The sequence below is a fragment of the Elephantulus edwardii genome, unplaced genomic scaffold (assembly GCF_000299155.1).
Source record: "Elephantulus edwardii isolate Elephantulus edwardi_28Jun2011 unplaced genomic scaffold, EleEdw1.0 scaffold00001, whole genome shotgun sequence".
NCBI classification, from domain to species: Eukaryota; Metazoa; Chordata; class Mammalia; order Macroscelidea; family Macroscelididae; genus Elephantulus; species Elephantulus edwardii.
This window is the reverse complement of record NW_006399751.1, coordinates 45536943-45558934: the sequence shown is the minus strand read 5'-3', so window position 1 is coordinate 45558934 and position 21992 is coordinate 45536943. Positions and strand designations below refer to the sequence as shown.

At 39.7% G+C, this 21992-nt stretch overlaps 1 protein-coding gene across 4 annotated transcripts in view; it reads left to right on the top strand.

Moving 5' to 3' along the window:
- RAPGEF4 (Rap guanine nucleotide exchange factor (GEF) 4) overlaps positions 1-21992 on the top strand; it is a 423137-nt gene that overhangs the window by 156793 nt on the left and 244352 nt on the right. For 2 of the 4 annotated variants that reach the window (XM_006878830.1, XM_006878829.1), the window contains exon 1: positions 11424-11677. The exons of the other annotated variants lie outside the window; for them this stretch is intronic. The gene's annotated coding sequence lies outside the window, so the exon portion shown is untranslated. Of the gene's footprint in view, positions 1-11423; positions 11678-21992 lie in introns of those variants that run through there. 4 annotated transcript variants of the gene reach the window in all.

Below are 21992 nucleotides of genomic sequence, written 5' to 3'. Positions count from 1 at the left end.
GTCATTTGATTTAGAATGCAAAAAGACTTCCAAATGTCTTGACTTTTAAATGTTGGGCTTTGTCTGTTTGTTTAGTTTTAGCAAGGACTTTTTTCTTTATGCTTTTAATTGTAAAAGTAATGTTGTTGTGTACTATCGAGTCGGAATCGACTCATAGATGACCCTCTAGAAGGTTTTCAGAGGCGGTGAATCGCTTGGGAGGAAATTGTCCATCCTTCTTCTGCAGAGCAGCTGGTGCATTTGAACCACATGCCTTTGGGATTGCAGTGCAGCGTCTTACCACTAAAGCTCCCTTAGGTGATATGAGTTCTCAGATTGTTATATCTAGATTTTTAAAAATTTTAGATAATGATTATACAGTGATTACTTTGTTTAAAGCAAACTTCAAATTTAAAATTATTTAATCTTTTTAACCCTGTGTACAATAGAGCAAAACACTTAAAGGTAGATGAGCAGATATAGAATCTGAGGCTGAGCCCTTGTATTAGGAAACACAACTGAGGAGGAACAGTTGTAAACATATACTAATGGCTGGAATGTGAAATGTGAGAAGCATGAATGTAAGACAACTGGAGATTGTTAAGGAAGAAATGGAACACATAAATATTGACATAATAGGCATTGGCAAAATGAGATGGATTGGTGTGGGACATTTTGAGACAGACATTCACATGAGCTACTATGCTGGAGATGAAATGGTAAGAAAAAATGGAGTTACATTCATAGTTAAAAAAGATTGTTTCTAGATTCATTCTGTAATACAATGATGTAAGAGAGAGGATAATATCCATACACATAAAAGGAAGTCTGGTTAATACCACAGTTGTTCAGATAGATGCATCAACAGCCAGAACCAAAGAGAAGGAAACAAAAATCTTTTGCAGCTGGAAATCAATAAAACATGTAATCAGAATGCATTAATAACAGTGGGTGACTGGAATGCAAAAGTTGGGAACAGAGAAGAAGTATCAGTATTTGGAAAGCATGGACTTGGTAAGAAATGAGACTGGAGATAGAATGATAGAATTCTGTATAGTCTGTTATTTATTCATTGCAAATACCTTTTATAATAAACATATACAGCAACTATACACATGGACTTCACCTATTGATCTACACAGGAATCAGATCTATTATATCTATGGAAAGAATAGCTGGAAAAGCTCAATATTGTTTGTGAAAACTAGGCCAGGTGCTGATTGTGGAATAGACCATCAACTACTCATCTGCAAGTTCAAACTACAGCTAAAGAAAATGAAATGAAATGCATAAGAACCAAAATTTGACCTTGAATCTGTCACACCTGAATTTAAAAAAACACCTCAGGAACAGTTTTGAGGCTTTGAACACAACTGAATGAAGACCAGATGAGCTTTGAGAGAATATCAAGAAAATCATTTATGAAGAAAAGCAAGTGGTCATTGCAAAGAAAGAGGAGGAAGAAAAGACCAAGATGGATGTCAGTAGAGACTCTGAATGTTACACTACAGTGCTGAGAAGCCAAAGCAAAGGGAGAAAACAAAAAGATAAGGAGCTAAACAGATTTCCAAGAGAAGTTCGGGAAGATAGAGCAAAGTGTTATATTAAAATATGCAAAGAGCTGGAGTTGAAAAACAAAAAAGGGCTGAACTTGTTCTACATTTCTTAAGCTGAAAGACTTGAAGAACATATTCAAGCTTTAAGTTAACAGTACTTAAGGATTCTATGGGAACAAGACTGCATGATCCAGAAATCATTAAAAAGATGGAAGAAATGTGTGGTGTAACTATATCAAAAAGAATTGGCTAACCCAGAAGAATTTCATGAAACAGCATTCAAAAGGCAATAGTGATGAAAGAGGAAGTTCAAGCTTCTCTGAAGGAATTGGCAAAGAACAAGGCACCCGGAATTGATGGAATCCTAATTGATGTATGTGTTCACCAAGTTGTGTTAAGAAATCAGGAGGACAACCCTACCTGGCTGACTTCCTGTCTGGAAGAGATCCATATTTTTCCCATTCCAAAAATGGGTGACCCTGCAGAGTGTGGAAATTAGTGAACAACATCACTGATATCACATGCAAGCAAAATCCTGCTGAAAATTATCTAAAAATGACTTGAATAGTACATTAACAGAGAACTACTAGGAATACAGGCCAGATTTAGAGAGGCTGTGGCATCAGAGACATTATCGCCAACATTAGATGGATCATGGCTGAAAGCAAAGCGTACCAGAGGAATACCTATCTGTGTTTCTTTGACTATGCAAAGGCATTTGACTGTGTGAATCACAACAAATTGTGGTTAATCTTGAGAAGAATGCGAATCCCAGGACACCTAATTGTGCTCTTGTGAAATCTCTACTTGGACCAGGAAGCAGTTGTCAGGGCAAAGGAAGGAAACACTGCATGGTTCAAAATCAGAAAGAAAGTGTGTCAGGGTCATATCCTGTCTCCACCATACCTTTTCAGTCTGTGTGTGGAACAGATCATTTGAGAGGAGGAATGTGGCATCAGGATTAGGGAAAACTTTTTAATAACTTGCAGATGACACAACCTTGCTTGCTGAAATTGAAGAAGGCCTGAAGCGTTTGTTGCAGAAGGTCAAGGACTGTATTCTTCAATATGGTTTGAAGCCCAGCATCAAGAAGACAAACATTCACTTGTAGTGGCCATGTGTACAGCCGAGTGAAAGCTTGCTCAATCTTGTGCTATTCTCACAATCTGTATTTAAGTCTAGGTTAATAGGTTGTGTTTGAACACATTGTTTTAGTAGGTACTACACCAATTACTTTGTTGATGCTTTTAGGTGCCATCTGGATGACTATGATTCATAGTAACCCTTTGAACAACAGCTCTGAGCCTTGCTCTATCCTGTCCCATCCTCACCACCCCTGACATATTCAAGCCCTTTGTTAACAGTCACATTGTTAACAATCCATCTTGTCTGGGGTCTTCCTCTCTTTCTCTGACCTACTACCTTTGCCAAGGTGTGGGCCCTCCTAACATCATGCCCAAAGGTAATGGAGGCAAAGTTTCACCATCTTTGTCTCAATGGAGCACTCTGGCTGTACTTTGATTCTAAGACAGACTTACTTGTTCTTTTGGTAATCTGTGGGATATTCAGTTCTCTTCTCCAGCACTACAGTTTGAAAGCATCAGTTCCTTTTCTATCATCCGTTATTCATTGGCTAACTTTCAGACGCATAGGAAGTCATTTAAAACACCGTTGCCTGGATCAGGCATACCTTTATCTTTAAACTGGCATTGATGCTCTTTAACAGTTTGGAGAGGACCTGATAGTCTGTTTTCTCAATGCAATTGTGTTTTTTTATTTCTTGACTGCTGTTACTGTGAGTGTTTGCTTGTGGATCCAAGTAAGATGAAACTTTTGATACCTTAATTCTTTTCTGTATCTATCATGATGGTGCTTGTTGGTCCAGTGGTGAGGATTTGTTTTCTTGAGTTGAAGTGTAATCAATACTAAAGGCTAGATAATCTTTGATCTTCTGCAATAACTGTTTCAAGTCCTCTTCACTCTGAGCAAGCAAAGTTGTCAGCAATATTATCCCATTTTAGATTCTTTATGCTTTTTTCTTTATAAACAACCATGTCATCTGCAAATAATGGATCTTCATTCTATGTTTCTAGTATTTATTCCTTTCATGTGTTTTCCGTGTCGTATTGCACTGATTCGGACTGGCACTACAAGGATGTATCAACTGAAAAACAAAACAAAACAAAAAAACAAAACCCCAAACAAACCCCAACACATTGCCATTGAGTTGGAACCATGAATTTAATTTGTTGTTGTTGTTGTTGTTATGTATCATCGAGTCACCTGAGACTCATAGTGACCTTATGTACATTAGCTCTGAAACCTGCCCTATCCTGAGTCAATCTCATCATCTCCAACTGACCTAATCCCATTGCTCCAGTCACTGAGTCAATCCATCTCATCCTGGGTCTTCCTCTCCTTACTGTCCTTCCGTCCCTCCATGCATGATATCTTTCTCCAGGGATTGGCCCCTCTTGGCCATGTGCTCAAAGTATGTGAGACAGAGCTTCAAAATCCTTGCCTCCAGGGAGCAGCTTGGTTTCACCCTCTCTATGGGTCAGACCTGTTTGTTCTCCTGGTGGTCCATGATATATTCAAGACTCTTCTCCAGCACCACAGCTCAAAGGCATTGATCCTTCTATCATCCTTAGTCATTGTCCAGCTCTCTGATGCATAGCAAGTAATTGTGAAGACTATGCCCTGTATTAGGCACACCTTAGTCTCCAGACTGACATTGTTGTTCTTCAATACTCTTGAGAGGTCTTTGCCAGCAGAGTAATGAAATATAAATATAAGTGATGACTGTCAAATTCTTTGTTTCCAGTATTAAAAACCAAAAGCAAACTCACTGCTATTGTGTTGAGTGTGACTCATAACAGCCCTTCATCAGGTTTCCAAGGCTGTAAATCTCTGCAGGGAGAAACTGCCCATCATTCGCCTGCAGAGCAGCTGGTGGTTTGCAGCTGCCAGCCCTTTGGTCAGCAGCCCAGCATATTCACTCTGCTATCAGGGCTGTTTGTTCCCAGTATTAGAGGGAAAGTGTTCAGTATTTCACTATTAAATATGACATTAACTGTAGCTTGAGGAAATACCTTACTATTTTTAATTTGCTGCATTTTTCCCCATGAATGCTTGTTGAATGTTGTCAGATGCTTTTTCTGAGTCAGAGCCTACTTAACAGCACCTAACAGGAAATCAAGAGATGAATTGCATTGGGAAAGTCAGCTGTCAGGGACCTCTCCAGAGTACTGAGGAGCAATGACATCCGTCTTGAGACTAAGGTGCTTTTGATCCAGACCATAGTCTTCGCAATTTCTTGCTATGCGTCAGTGACCTGGACAATGACTAGGGATGATACAAAGAGAATTGATGTCTTTGAACTGTGGTGCTGGAGAAGAGTATTGAATACATGGACTGCTAAGAGAATGAACAGGTTTGTCCTTGAGAGGGTGAAACCAGGCTGCTCCTTGTAGTCAAGGACTCTGAAGCTTTGTCTGACATATTTTGGACATGTGACGATGAGGGACCAGTCCTTGGAGAGAGACATCATGTTTGGGAGGGTGGAGAGACAGCTCAAGAGAGGAAGATCCTTGATGAGATGAATTGATTCAGTAACAGGGTTAATGCGGGTAGGTGTGTCAGAGATAATAAGGTTGGCACAGGATAAGGCAGGGTTTAGGGCTCTTGTACATAGGGTTGCTATGAGTCACAAGCGACCCCATGGCACAAAACAACAACAACAAAGAAACAACAATAAAAACATTAGAATTCCATGATCTGTCTTTTTCTGTCTCTCTCTTCCATCTCCCCTTTCTGTTAATATGGTGAATTACTTTGCTTTTCAAATGCTGAAACCACCTTTCATTCCTGAGATAAACAGTATTTGACCATGGTCTGTTTCCTTTTTGCATTGATAGATTTGATTTGCTAACATTTGTAATAATTTTTAAATCTATGTTCATAGAGATTGATCTGCAATTTTCTAATAGTATCTTTGTCAGGTTTTAATATCAAGGTCATGGTTCAGCTTATATAATGGATTGAGGAATGTCCTATTTCCCTTTAAATTCTGAAAATGTAAGGTTCATATTTCTTTATGCCACAGAGCATAGTCAGAATAAATTAAAATCTCCAATTTACTGCCCCTGAAGAGGATCCAGCTCACAGCTGACCTTCCAGCGGGTTTCCAGAGATTATAAATCACACAGGAGATTGCTCATCTTCCCTTCTCTCATGCAGCATCTGGAGGATTTGAACTGCCTGCTTTTGGGTTGACAGTGCAATTTAAAGTCCAATCTGCTAATTCCAGTATCAGCGTTATCTCAGAACTGGTCTTGAGAGATACCTTTTTCTTTTGAGGATGGATTAGTGTCCTGTGTCTTTACTTATCCAGTAATTTTGTGTTGCATCTGAGACATTGTGAACGATGTTTGTGGGAGAGATTCCAAATTCTACATATACCTCTAAATAGTAAAATTTTTTTGTTTTACTAGGTAGTTAATTTGGCTGAATTCCAGTTTCTGTTTTGTCTTTCCTGACAGCAGAGAGCAGTCTTTGGCTGACAGTAGCAGAGGACTCTCTTCATTTCTTTCAGCCTTAACTGTACTGCTTGAAATCTGTCCCTAATGTGCATCGTGTAGGGGTCAGTTGGAGATTTTATCCAATTGTGTATACTGCTGATTTGGGACTTCCCTTTAGTGAACCAGTGACTGATAAGAGTTTATAATAGTCACCCTTTAGAGTGGGGACTTTATACAACCCATCTTCTGTGTTCAGTAACACAACTCAATTATCTCGTTTTACAGAAGACTTTGTTGCTTTTTAAAAAAGGTTTATAATAGGGTTAAGAACCTTTCCCAAAGCCATATAGTTGCTAAGTGGCAGAGCTGTGATTTGAACACCGCCATGGTGTGAACATTGGCTCTGGTGGCCTGGTGATGCAATCCCAGAGGCCAGTACAAATCTACCTGCTGCTCCCTGGGAGAAGGATGGACAGTCTCCACCCATGCAACATAGTATCTCTGAAAACCTGCTGGAGGGTCAGCTATGGGTCTGATCCAGCTCCACAGTACACAGCAACAGCAAATGGGAAGAAGGTTCCTCGTTGGGACTAATTGTTTACATTTGATTGCTAATCCAGTGCTTGGTGTGTTGAACCTATGTAGTGAAGCCATGATAAAAAGTCTTGGAAATTAGCTTTTGTAAAGATTACAGTCAGAAAAACCATCCATAGCAGTTCTGCTCTGTAATAATGCACGGAATCACCCTGAGTTAGAATTGATTCAACAGCACTAAGTTTGAATTTCTAAGACAAACAGCATGAAAAAGAACTATCCTGGAACTTGTGGTGTAGATTCCTTATATACTAAGCCAGTACATTAAGCAAGTATAAAAATAATGATACCAAGATACTACTATTTAGTAGGTATTTCCTTTGTCTTGGGTGTTTGCATTAATTTGGAAGCTCTGGATTTGAAGGCCACCTACCATAGCTGACCCTCCAACGGTGGCTTAGTAGTGAGATTGTGCAGCAGTCCCCAAGACACATGGTTCGAATCTGACAGCTGCTCCATGGCAGAAGGATGGACAGTCTCCTATCAATTATTACCTCTGAAAACCCGCTTGCGGGTCAGCTGTGGATTGGTTCTGACTCAATGGTATACAACCACCACAACAAATATTGGTTGTATTAAAAGACCGGGTGCATTAGTTAATGGCAGACTTGAAGCTTAGTTGTGAATATCCCATATTTTCAGGTTTTGTGATGCTAGACTACTTAGGCCATTTTTCTTAGAAACTAGTAACATTTGTCATATGTGGTTAAAAGAAAGAGAACATTGTGAAGAAAATAATATCATTAGTTATTTACTAAATATGTGTGAATTAGTTATTGAAGAAACTCAAAACCACAATTACGGGATAGATACTGTTTTTAGTCCAGTCACGTATGACTCATAATGACCCCATGAAAAACATATATGAATCTTTCCCTATCCTGTGCCATCCTCCCATCATTGCTGTAATCACTGCATCAGTCTTCTTCTGTGACGGTCTTCCTCTCTTTAGCTAACCTTCCATCTTTCAAGCATGGTGGCCTTTTCTAATGACTGACGCTTCCCTCCAACAACATACCCAAGGTATGTAAGACAAAGCTTGTTCCTCCTTACCTCTAAAGAGCACCTTGGCCATCTGAATGTCTTCCTTGGTGAAGTGTCTGTTCATATCCTGTGCCCATGTTTCAGTTGGGTTGTTTACCTTGATCTTGTTGTGGTACTCAAGTATTTTATAAATTCTAGATATAAGTCCCTTATCTGTTGTTCCCAAAAGGCTGGGAACAACTTAAGTGCCCATCAACAAATGAATGGATAGAGAAGCTGTGGTATATTCACAAAATGGAATACTATGCTGCATTGAAAAACAAGGAACTCATGAAATATTATTCAAAATGGATGACCCTGGAGGACGTTATGCTGAGTGAAATATCTCATTCACAAAAGAACAAATACTGCATAGTTCCACTGTTGTAAAATGGGACTCACATAGGGGTTGGGTGAGGGGAGACTGAGAAAGATGGGATAAATGATGTATACTGCATTAAAATAGGTGAGAGAGAGAACTGCTTAAAAGGGATATATGGTTAGGTATTTTTGTGATAACATGAGTCCAGAATGAAGGCTTCAGAGTGGAGTGGACTTGGGGGGAGGGATTGTATAACAATGAAAGAATTTTTCTTTTACTTTTCAAAGAGAAGAATGAACTGGAGGGGAGGGGTGGGCAGGGAGGAAAGTGCAACAATGAATGAATGGAAATCCAAAATCTCTGTAAATTTTCATTATTATTATTAATAATAATATAAAAAAGGAACACCTTGGTTACACTCAGGTACACCTTGGTCTTTAAACGGACATCATTACTCTTTAGGGTTCTGGAGAAGTCCCTGACAGCTGATTTCCTCAGTACAACTCATATGCTCAATTCTTAACTGCTGGTTCAAGGCTGTTAATTGTGGATTCAAGCAAGATGTAATCATGATGTTGCCTATGGGCCCAGTGGTGAGGATTTTTCTTTTCTTGATTTTGAGATGTAATCCATACTGAAGATCATAGTCTTTTATCTTCTACAGAAAGTGTTTCGAAGTCCTTTCCACTTTCAGGAAAGTTCTACATAATGCAGGTTGTTGATGAGTCTTCTTCTGATCCTGATGCCACATTCCTCTTCTGCAGATCCAGCTTCTCAAATGATTTGCACAGCATACAGATTGAATAGATATGAAGAATAAAGCCTAACACACACATTTCTTGATTTTAAACCATGCAGTGTTTCCTTGCTCTGTTCAGACAACAGTCTCTTGGCCTAGGTATAATTTTCACATGACCACAATTAAGTATTTGGGATTCTCATTTTTAATATTAGCAATAATTTGTTATGTATGTCTAAGAAAATGAAAAGATGTATTGTGATGAGAAAGTCTGCAGTTAGAGACCTCTCTAAAGTACTGAAGAGCAACAGTGTCAGTCTGGAGACTAAGGTGCATTTGATACAGGTCATGGTCTTTGCAATCACTTGCTAAGCATTGGAGAGCTGGACAATGACTAGGGATGATAGAAGGAGAATTGATGCCTTTGAGCAGTGGTGTTGGAAAAGAGTATTGAATATACCATGGACTGCTAAGAGAATGAACAGGTTCATCCTGGAGAGGGTGAAGCCAGTCTGCTCCTTGGAGGCAAGGATTCTGAAGCTTCATCTGATATCCTTTGGACATGTTGCAAGGCAGGAACAGTCTTTGGAGAGGGACTTCATGCTTGGGAGGGTGGAGGGACAGTGCAAGAGAGGAAGACCCTCTATTAGATGGATTGACTCAGTGACTGGGATAATGGGGGTAGGTGTGTTAGAAACAATAAGATTGGCACAGGATAGAGCAGGGTTTAGGGCTCCTGTACATAGGGTTGCCATGAGTTACAGGTGACTTGACGGCACATAACAACAATCAATTTAGTTGACATTATCCATAGACCTTGAAAGCACACTGATAGCACTGACTTGCTGCTTGTCGTCATAGCGTTTATGCTTCTTCTTGAGCATTTCTTTCTCTTCGATCCTGAGCCAGCTTGTATTAACAGTCATCAGATGATTAGTCTTACTTCGTTTACTCCTTGATTTTGTCTTCACTTTGCAGTTACAGATTTTACCATTGTTCATAAACTGACTTGTGCAGTAGTGAAATCTTTTTCATGTATGTTGTAAGTTTCAATCCAAAGGAGGATTTTAACTATGTTATGTTTGCTTTTGGAAGTCTCTGAGCAGCCAAGTCATTGCTCACATATCACAAGCTGACTGTCAAGTACAGAGCAAAGGCTGCAATTCTTGATTGATTGATAATTCTGAATCTCAGCCAGTCAGTTCTAGGAAGGTGGACTTGCCCTCTTAAGTGATCGAAAACTGAGTCCTTGACCGCCTTGATACAGACTTTGGATTTCATCCTCAGAATGTCGGGAAGCTCTGCAAAGTTGAAGGCAGTGATTGGCATACTCAGATTCAAATGTTTAAAATAATTACTCAGAATGTTTGTAGGACAAGTCAGTGAAATCAAGTGCTACACTTGAGAAGGTAATACTTTTAAAAATGTTTAACGTAGGCACAGCCTGGAAGAACAAACTCTTTGGACTGTCTTCAAGAAGCCCTCCCAAGTATTATTTTTCCCAGTTGAAATTTTGAAAAAAGAAGTAGAATGCTTGAGATGATGATGATAGTTTGGCAAGGCCCTAGATGGAGCATTTTACACTTTTAATAAGAGGTACTTTATTTATACTGAAAAACTGAAGTAATGCATATGTCAAGGAGTTGAGGAATTGAGTATTAGAAATCCATTAAGAATGGCCAGTGAATTCTGTGCCTGGATGGAGATGGTTATTAATTATTAATTGTTAAAAACAAAGATGAAACCAAGTATATAAGTTTTTAAAAAGAAAAAGCTCAGACATTTTTATTAACAAAACCCCAGAAAAATAGAAGTGCTGTACATTATCATCCGCCAATTTTTACCACTTAATAGCTATTTCACAGTTGTAGTTTGAAATGAGAAACAAACTTAATGTTCTTTCACCAGTTTATTGGTTATGAGTGTAAAGCACTGAAGTGCTGCCAAAACAGTAACATTTTTAAGAGATTAAAATGTATTTAGATATGTTACCTCTTCTCAAACATTTGTAGAAATGCAAAGACAATTTTTTCCCAATGTGTCTTAGTAAGAAATTGACAAACCATGAACTAAATACAGCAGTTAGCTCCTGCTTCAGCTGCTGTTTGTGAACAGCAATTTACAAGGTTAATAATGATCTGTTCTGTTTGATTGATATCCCTATATTTTTGTTAGAGTTTTATGTTTCTTGTATTACACAACTTGCTAAGTCAAAGCTCTCCTCTGATTAAAATAAACATTTAGGCACACATATTCCAAACAGACATTGATGTGCAAAGGGAGATAATTTCTCAGAAAAAAGAGTCACTGGAGGTAAACTGCAGTGTGGCAGTAGGTGGAGGGCCAGGTTGCTTTGTTTTTGTAAACAGTGTCAATTCTGTATTCTGGACTGAAAGGCTGGCAGGTGACAGCTCCCACCAGTATTTCCTGAGGCCATTTGTACTGTTTTACCACATAAATCATAAATAGACCTTTGAACTAAGTCTCACTGGACCTATCCTTTTGCAACTCTGACTCCTGGTCTCAATGGGATATTGAAGAGGAGACTCATTGGAATAAACAGAAGAATCCTTGTCTGGGAATGACTGCCTGGCAATTGTTTCATGGAAAACAGGGAGGAGTGGGGGGGGGGGGGGGGGGGGGGGGGGGTTTGGGGGGGACAACAGCCTTGCTCTGTTCACTGGCTCTTTAATTTAGATTACCAATGATAAAGCCGAGGCTCTGGCTAAAGAAAGGTAGGATGCATACGCAGAAACATTAGTGCTAATATGCTGCAGAAAGACAAGATAAATCAGCCCGGCTCTCATACAGCACTGAGGGAGAAGCTGATTGCAACCTGACCATGTGCCTGAGTAGCCCATCAGTGAGAAGAGCAGATCATGGATTAAAAAAACACTAGAAGGTGCCCTTAGGGCTCCGGGCTGGACCTGGGAGAGGTGCCTGTGTAAGTTTCCACTTGTTTTATCCATGTATTTACCAGTGTATTCCCACATAGGGAGCTTGCTTCTGTCTTCTCTGCTTCTGTGAGAGCCTCAAGCATGTTTATTTCCAGGAGTAGACTTCATTTTGTATAAATGCAATACCAGTCTAATAAAGTTCTTAGCGGAGGGCAGACTCACCCAGGGTTTGCCAGGAGAGAATATGAAAAAGTGCTGTTTGTCATTACCGTCTGCTGGAAGCCTGGGTGAGTTTTGTTTTGGTTTTGGTGTTTTTTATTTGGAGATAGAGGAACAGGAGCTTAGATCAGAAATAAAAACCTCGGCTTGCTCCCATTCATTTACAGATACGCATTGGTAACCTAGCACTTCACTCCTGTGGTCTGTCTTTCTTTTTTTTTTTTTTGTTTTGTTTTGTTTTGTTTTGAAAAATACTGTGCTTGAATATGTAAGCCAGACTACTCAGAACGCATTATATTTTATGACTGGAATGTTTGTATTGTTTCATATCTGTTATTAGACAAAATAATCATAAAGGGTGTTTTCTATGGACCTTTTTATATTCCAAAATTAAGTACAGATGGTAATTTTCAGCAGTTTTAAAAATTTGCCAATTATTTAATTTAGCATCACTTAAGCATCTGCACAGGGAGAAAGCTGAGATGGTGCAGGAACTGAATAAGCATTGATTGCTAGTCTGAATTGCATCTTTAAAAGTTTTTGCCTCCAAATCTCTGATTTCACAGTTTATTTTTACCAAATTAGATTATCACATTTCATTATCGAGACTTTAAATGGGTGGAACGCTTCGATTTCCTGCATTGCCCGTTAGAACTGTTTGCAAAGCGCCTGCAGATTGTGGCTCTGAGGGGCACTCTCCTGCCAGCTCACCGAGAAGACTTCTTAAATAATGCATGGGCAAGAGGGAGGTGAGAGGGAATTTATGGTCCAGATGTTGAAAAGGGTCTTTTTTTGCTCAGAAAAGACCACATGAGTGTGAGCCCATAAGATATCCCAACGTAACTGAAGGAGGAGGCAAGGGACCACTGAATGCTGTCCACATGGTAAATGGAAACAAACTGTACAGCTACCCCTTGGACTTTAGGGTGTGGTTTGGGAGGGTGGGAGTGGAAAATGTGAAGTGTCGCTTGCAGACAGAATCTCCATCGGGACAGAAATTCCATGGGCCAGAGACAGGAGGTGCATGTTGTTCAGGGGGAAGGATGACACTCAGGAGAGTGGAGCCTTGACAGACGATGTGCAGCATAGCTGTCTTGTTAGGGGAGGATAAACTTTGGCCAGACTGCTCCATGCTCTATACTACGCCTTCCATCTTGTCCTAATTAGAGGAATATGTCTGCTGAATCTTAATCTCCTTAATTGTTGATAGAGCAAGCATGCAGTTTGCTATAAATACACATGAGCATTCATTTCTGAAATAATGGCTGTTGCCAAATATGTTAGACCAACGGGAGTGCTGGACCAGGGGAGGCCGTGCTGAATAGTTGAGTTTGGGAGGTAATGGACCAGTTGAGAATTGTCGCACAGCTGGGCCAGCAGCTGCACCCAGTGCTCTGTCAAGTTTGGCCTCTAATTTCCTTGAACTTGTCTTTATTTGCCAGAATGATGACGTAGCAGGAGCTTGCTTAAAATAAGTCCAGTATGAGCAAGTAGGGCCATTTCCAAGGAGATTTTTGTTGAGATATGTAGTCAACAATGGCCAGATGAGGTATTGAGGAGGCAGTAGGGAACTTGAGTAATCATGAAAATAAAACCCAAAGGCAAATTTGCAGGTAGGCTGGTGGAGGAAAAGCAAGACTTTAGACCAGTTCATGATGGTTTAACTCCCTTGCTGAGAACTTGCATTCCTGCCCCTGAGATACTGAGTCAGACTCTACACTTGACAAGATCTTATACAGAGGTGAGGATTATCAGGGATCTGTGAGAAACACCTGGGGATCATGTTAAACATGAACTTCTGATTAACAATATCTGGGGTGGAAATTAAAATTTTCAGCAAGTGGCCAGTTTGGAAGTCAAGAGTCTGCTTTGGATTGTCACTGTCCTAACTAAATGCTACATGGAAAAACTTAATACACTATCCAGCTATAATTATCCTGTATTGAGGGGGGAAATAGGTCTGTGGGTTGGAAGGCAGCCCAGTCGTCTCCACACCTTTTTTCTTAACTGTGTATTGTTCTGGTATTGTGAGGGACTGGGTCAGTAAGAAACGTGAGAGAGTACTTTATATTAAGAAGCATCCTATGACTTAATGATGCCAGTCAGGAGGAGATGGCAGCAAGGATTCACCTTCCATCTCCTGGTCTGAGCAAGTATTTATCACTTATTGTATATCTGGCAGGCTCTAGATACATACTCTCAGCAACTAGGTTATATGCATGCATGTGTATGTATGTGTACATACATACACGTTTCTAAACATGTGTAGTGCCAAAAGCCAAAAAGTTAAAGCACTATTACTACTTCCCATGGATTACAGATTGAGAAAACATAGGAAGAGAGAGAAGGAAATTGGAGTGTTCTAGTTAATGTATGTAGTGAGAGAGGACAAAGTCAATAATAAACCAATAATATAGCACCACCATTGACAATAGTGTGAGAATTCAAAGGAACTGCTTAAAATGGCAAATCTATGTTTGGAGTTTTTCCCAGACAAGACCCACAATCACCAAATAATAAGGTTCTTTTGCAATCTTGGAACTTATTTAAGTTTTACTGAGTTTTAAAATAATGCCACTGAGAGGATACAAATTGTGTCAGGGTTAGGAAGGGGGGTGGGGAAAGCAAAGCTTGAGGAATGGAAATTCTCAAAATAGCTTGGTTTTAAAAAGGAAATGGGAGCCAGAAGATGGCTGGCTGGTTGACCTTTCACAACTTAGCCACTTATTATGATTTGAAATAAAGTTTGACAACTGTTATTCCCTAAATAACTTATTGTAGTTTTGAAAGGAAATTCAAGCAAGAAACTGTTTAAAATTACTTCAAACATCCAATGGGCAGATAGATCATGGCCCAGAAGTTCACTTGCGAGGCTTAAGCTTATTGGCATGAATATCATTACGCTATTTTTTCAGTCCATGCAACACGTCCTATTGTAGACATAGCATACATTTGCAATAATAATAAAAATACTAGCAGACCAGGTTCAAAGTTAGTAATAAAAATATAAGCACTAAGTATTAAAAATAAAAACCATTTGAATGAACTTGAGAAATGCAGATTAATAACAAGATTACAAGCTGTGAATATTTTAAAATCCAAGCACATTTAATAGATTTTATTTTAATTCTTTTAGTTGTGAAGTGGAGAGATTTCCATGTCCTTGTTTCAGGCAAATTGCGAATTCAACTTTTAACAGTTCCAGCCATGGCAATGACCATTTTCCCAAATTGAAGAGAGGGGGAACATGAAATGAGGAGTAGTGAAAAAGAAGAGAGAGATTCCTGATGTAACTGAAGCAACAATCAGAGAGAAAGGGAAAGAGCAGGATTTAAGAATGAAGAAGAAAATTATTGCCTGAAGGGAGTTAACTGAGGTGTGAACATTGAAAAGAGGAATGTCCAAGAATGTGCATGCTGCTTTTGAGGGATAATAAATAAAGTAGCAAAACTGGGTCTAATAACTGCCTGGGTCAGCCAGCTTTGCAGGGGAAGGGGCCTTTGCCAGTTGCTGTTAGTGGTACCTCAGCTTCCTTTCCAGGCACAGGCTTGATAAGAGGTTGTAAAGAGGGGCCACTTCTGGACACATTGCTACTTTTAAGGTTATTCCTTTGCAAGGGAGACCAGAGGCAATTACAGGTGAGGGAGAAGAAAAGGGGTAGTGAAAATGACCATACATTAGTCATAGACCCCGGGGAAAAAGTCAAGTCCAAGGCCTGCCAGTCCAGCAGGGGAGGCAAGCATATAAACAAGGAATCATGCTAGAGTGTTGATAGTGGCCTTGCTTGGCCTACCATGGGCAAAGGGACAAGAGTGGACTGGCTGGGGTTCACAACCTTGTCAACCCAGCGGAACATCAGCTGTGCGTCGGTTCCAACCGGATGGCAGTGAATAAGTGAAAGCTTTGGTCTGGTCTAGAGCAGGAGGAGATCCTTGATGGGGGCAGGTTCCACCAGGAGTTACTGCACTTGTGATGGTGGTGCTGGTGGTACCACCGACTGAACCGCCTCCTCCTTCGTTCTCAGTGCACAGCCTCACTGCTCACAGTGTACCATTTCGATGTCTAGCTACAGAATCTTCCTGCCACCTGCCTCCCAAGATAAAAACTAGGTTACCTTCGGCCAGTTGGGCACAGCAAAAATCAATTTTAACTCCAGGAAGCCTTGGGAAGTGATGGCTGTCTTTACTGAGAGATTCTTGTGGACACATCAGAGACCAGAAGAGGGACTAAAGTCAGAGCCCAAAACCCAAATCAAATTGACTCTGACTCATCGTGACCTTACAGGACAGAGAGAATTGCCTCAGAGGTTTTACCCAACCCAAAAGGTTGTAATATTCGTGGAAACGGAGTGCTGGGTCATCTCCCTCAGAGTGGCTGGCGGGTTCTAGCCTTTCACTTAACAGCTCAGCACTTCACTGCATCACCAGGGTCCCTACATCAGAACACATTAGCTAGATTCCCCCAAATCACATTTTACTTTTAAATAAGTTTTTTTTTAATTTGAATTGTGATTTCAACAAAAGTTTACAGAAAATTTGGATTTTCATTTATTCATTGTTGCCCAATTTCCTCCCTCCCCCCTCCTGCTTCCTTTCCCCTGCTCCCTCTCTGCTCCCCCTCCGCCAGACATTTTTGCAATGGACCTCTTATTCTGGACTGTTGTCTTATATGTAATGCCCACGTATATATTCCTTTTAAATAGTTCTTTCCTTCATTTCTTCCAGTATAGTGATCACTGTCTCTCGGCTCTTTTCCTATTCTCCTCCCAACCTCCCTTAACTGCTCTTTAACAGTGGTGTTATGCAGCATTTTCATGCCCTCTCCTCCCAAAACCTTCTTCCTGTGGCACCTATCAATGTCTTTTTCTCTTCCCTCCTCTTCCCTGCCTCCTCCCCTGTCCCAGCTAGAATTCTCATCTTCTACCGTGTCTGTCTTCACTCAGTTCTTTATATGTGGAGTTGGCTAACTTATCCTAGTGTCTACAATTTTCTTCCCAGCTTTCCCTCAGTCAACACAACTGGTTGAGCAAGCAGATGGTAATTTTTTTTTCCGAGTAAGTTGTGGTGTTGCAAATATATGCCACTTAATGCATTTGATTTCAGCTTCTACCTCCTCCCTACCTCTGTGTGCTCATCCATTTCTCTTTCCTACAGGTTAAGTAGACGTTTTCTTCAACTGACTTCTATACCTGTGTCAGTATCTCACTATTATTTTCTTGCGTGTCTTGCTCTTTATGCATAATTTCCTTTATTTCTTGTCTCTTTCACATTTTTCTGTCTCCTGGATTCTTCTCCTCAGCATGCATATACGTGAGCTCCAACCTCACCAAACAAAACAAATTAAATGCCATAGCCTGCTCTAGATGTTAAGGGAGTTCTGGTGGCTTAGTGGTTGGGAGTTGTACTGTTAACTCAAAGGCAAATAAATGGTTCAAATCCACCAGCTGCTCTGAGAGAGACAGATGGTCAGTCTCTTCCTGTGTGATTCATTGCCTCTGAACACCTGCTGGAGGGTCAGCTGCGAGTCAGTTCCAGCTTGGTACATAACAACAACCCAACATACTATCCCGTCTATGATTCATCCAGCTTTTTCTCACTTCTTCTTAGCCAAACTTCTTAAAAGAATTATCTGTGTTTGTTATCTCTGTTTCCCTCCTCCTGAGGGAGTCAAAAGATCATGATGGATTTACCCATGGATGCATTTACCCATGAATACCCATCTTGCTAAAACCATCTACTCTTACTTTTTCTAAATGTGAAGATGGCCTCAGCATCTTTCTATAACATCTGACGATGTTGTTTACCTTCATCTGGAAACATGATGTTTCTGTGCTCTCTTTAATTTCTTTTTCTCTGAGATTATCTCTAATTAGTTATTATCTCTGATCAGTTATTTCAGGGAGGTTTAGACTAATAGTGACCCTATGTGTGTGCAAAAAGAACTTTGGCTGGTTTTTAGAAGTAGATCAGCAGGACTTTCTTCTTAGACATCTCTGAGTGACTCACACTTCCAGCTTTTCAGCAAGAAGCAATTTGCATGAGCCAAAGACTTTTATCTCTGCACGCTATTAAAGCATAGGTGATGATCAGGGCCACTGGCAGTGCAGTGGGTTACGAGTTGGGCTGTTAACCAGAAAGTCAGTTGTTTGAAATGAAAAAAAGTCAGTTGTTCAAACACACCAGCTGATCTGCTCCTTGGGAGAAAGGGGAGACAGTTTGCTTCTGTCAAAGTTTACAGTCTTGGGGAGGCCCTGTTGGAGTATTCTACTCTGTCCTGTGGTGTTGCTGTGAGTTGTAATCAATTGGACAGCAAAGTGTGAGCAGATTATTCTTGGAAAACATGAGAATGATGCAGGATAGGGCATGGTTTTGATCTGTTGTTCACAGGGTACTGTAAATTCATGGTTGATAGAATCTAACAACAACAACAACTTGTTTATATATTTGTTGTTCCTGACTCTAGGAGAATAAGGAAGAAAGCTCCATCTGTTCCTGTTAATATTTAAATACTAATAACTCTCATGCTTGAGTTTCATAGAAGTCACCTTGGGAAGCAAGAGTTTCCTACTTGGAGATCATTAAACTCTACTGGGATTTTGACGCCAGTTTGGTGCAAACAGGGTGGGCGTTTTTCCTCTGAAGTGATTCCTCTGTTTGTTGAACTGATATTTTCTTTCCCCAAGGCTTTTCCCGATCACTCCTCTTCACTCCATTTCTGCTGTATTGATCTCCTTGGGGTTAAAATATTACATCCCAAATATTCTTACATTTTTTCTTATTCTGTTGTTTAAAGTATAAATTGTATTTGCTTCTCTAAATAAGCTAGACTTTTGGAACTCAAAAGAGTCTTTTCTGCTATAAAAACAGTTACTTAAAAAATAAAAGCACTTTGGCTTTTTGTGCTTTAGATTAAAAAGACAAAATCTATTGAGAAAATTAGTTGGCTTCATTGTTTCCTTGAAGTCTTTTTGTGTCCTTGGTAAGTAAATGAATCTGAGGGAATGTGGGAGTGAAAGTTGTCACAAGGGCCATGAGATACAGCCTTGTTTATTTTTCAGCCTATACGAGAAAAGTGAAAGGAATATAAGATAGTTTTCTGGGCTGCAATCCCAAAGGCACTCAGTTCAAATCCACCACATGCTCCACTGGAGAAGGAGGGGCAATCTCTCCCTGTGCCAGTCGGATCTGATTCAACAATACACAACAAGCAAAAGAAAAAAAGTTTTCTTATAGTCAGAGGTGTCAACATGAAATCCAAAAAGTGTCTTTGATTGCATGAGGAGTGTTCATTGTGAAAATACCCTTTGCTTATCCTAATATTCTGAGATGTTCCTAGATAATTTTAAAACTGGAAATACTATAAAATATACTCTCCCTTCATGAATAAAATGGGCTTCTGAATGAGGATACAATTATTTGTTGATATTGTTAGGTGCCATTGAGTTGAGTACGACTCATAGTGACCCTATGAACGACAACAGTTCTGAACACTGGCCTATCCCATGCCATCCTCACAATCTCTGACTTCTCAAGCCCATTGCCACAGTCACCATATCAACCCACCTGGTTCATAATCTTCCTCTTATTGCTGCCCCTCCACCTTCGCAAACATGATGACACTATCCAAGGAATAACTTTTCTTAGCAACGTGCGCAAAGTATGTGAGATGAAGCTTTGCCATCCTTGTCTTTCAAGGACTTTTTTTTGCAGTCCCTGAGATCTTCAGCACCTCTTCTCCAGTACCATAGCTCCAAGGCATCACTTCTTCTTCTGTCATCCTTATTCATTATCCAGATCTCCGATGCATAGAAAGTGACTAAAAAGACCATGGCCCAAGCCAGGTACATTTGCATCCTCAAACTGATTATAGGTAATTACAATAAATTGTAGTGAAATAAAGAACTAAATCTACTGAGCTTGTTCAGTTTTATCATGATTTCCTGGGAAACGCAAACAGGTACTCAACTACTAACTGGAAGATTGTTCAAAGTTACCTGGAGGAATGTTAGAAGAAAGGTCTGGTGATCTGCTGCGAAAGGTGGTTGTTAGGAGTTGCCTTTGACTTGTAGTGACCCTAATTACAACAGAATGAAGCCTCTCCTACAGAATGAATTTCTGAAATGTGTGCACTGTCTACACGTTTTTGCTGTGTCAATCACTCTTTCTGGCTTAGGGCTTTCCTCTCTTTCATTGATGCTTTACTTTTCCAAGCATGATGTTCTTTGTAAGGGACTAGACCTTCCTGATAAACTAAGCCCAAAGTATGCACAATGAAACCTCACCATGCTTGCTTCTAAAAAGTGCTCTCACCACACTTCTTCCAAGACAGATTTGTTTCTTATTTTGGCAGTGCATGGTATATGCAGTATTCTTCACCACACCCACAATTCAAAGGCATCAATTCTCCTTCACTATTCTTTATTCATTGGCCAACTTTCACATACATCTGAAACAACTGGCTTAGGTCAAACACACCTTAATCTTTAGACTGACATCCTTTCTCCGTAGCACTTGAAGGTTGTTGCTATTGTTTGATGTTATCAAATTGACTAGATTATTGATGATGCATATCAACTATAATAATTTATCTGACTCTTGCCCTATTCTGTGCCACCATCACAATCTCCACCATGCTCAAACCTATTGTTAAAATCCCAGTGTCAGTCCACCCCATTGAGAGTCATCCTGTCTTTAATGAGCCTCTGCCTTTCCAATATGATGTCTTTTTCCAAGGACTGAACCCTTCTGACAATATACCTACAGTATAGGAGACAAAATGCCATCATCCTCGCCTCTCAGAGTACTCTGGTTGTACTTCATTCAAGACAGTCTGATTGGCCTTTTTGTCAGTCTACTGTATGTTCAATACTCATCATCAACACAGCCGTTCAATTTTTTAGTGTACTTTAAGGTTGGTGGAGGTGTCATGTACTGTCAAGTCAGAACTGACCCATAATTGACCCTCTACCAAGTTTTCAATACAGTAAATTGCATGGAAAGTACCATTTTTCTACTGCAGAGCAGGGTAGATATGAACCGTGCACCTTTACTTTGGCAGTGTAATTCCTGTGGCAAACCCTTGTACTCTGTCATACCTGAGGGTAACTATGAGTTGTAATCAACTTAGTGGCAACTGATTTTTTTGTTGTGGTTTAATGTCCACAAGGTCAAACTATAAAGTCAAAGATGGTAATATTGAAAAAGTTATTTGAACCTCTAAGGCCTCCTTTGCAAAGATGTCATGTGATATGGAAGACACCTGATGATGTGAGTCCAAAACCCAAAATTTTTATGTTGCTTATTTAACGTCTGTTAAGCCTTTTTTTTTGGCACCAGAATATAGAACATACTTGCTATTTCATGGATGAAAGAAAAATAGAATATGTTTCGTAAATTCAAATTATGCCATACCTAAACTAATCCAAATTTTAACTACTGATCAATAACTGAAACTGGAGAAGATGTGATATGCTTCAGTTGTTGGGCTGTCATCATCCAAGCATGCAATCACATTGTGAGCAGAGTATTGGGCAACCTAACAAAATACACCCCTGGTAATCAATCTCTGAAGTAATAAAGGTGTGAATTAAATGGGGGGTTTGATCAATATGATTCACACAGCTCATATCCTTACTGATAATGCTTAACTGAAAGAAAAACCTTTGTTTCAAGGTTCATTTGCAATCTACAGAGAAGTCTAAATTTGTTTTGTCATCCCAGTGCTTCTGGAGAATAGTAGTCCCATATTTAATTTTATGGAATCAGAGCTGAGTTCATAATAACATGTTCTTGTGTAGCACAAGGCCATTCCTACCTTTCCCTAAGTACGAATAAGTTTCGATAAAAGAAAATGCGGGGGAAAGGATGAGGAGGAGGGGACAAATGGTGTGTCTAAATAACTTTTGTTCATTGTGTTTATGTTCTCTCTAATGGTATAGCTCTTTCATAGAGAGATCTGGACGATGTAGGCTGCTCTTACAATCAAATTGTTGAATGAGAGGACTAAGTTCTAGTTAACTATTAGTTAATAGTCTAACTATTATTAGTTTTATAATTATTTAACTAATACTTAACAATTAACTATTCTGAGTTTCTTACAAATTGGAGTTTGTGTGTGTATTTGTGTGTATATATGTGTGTGTGT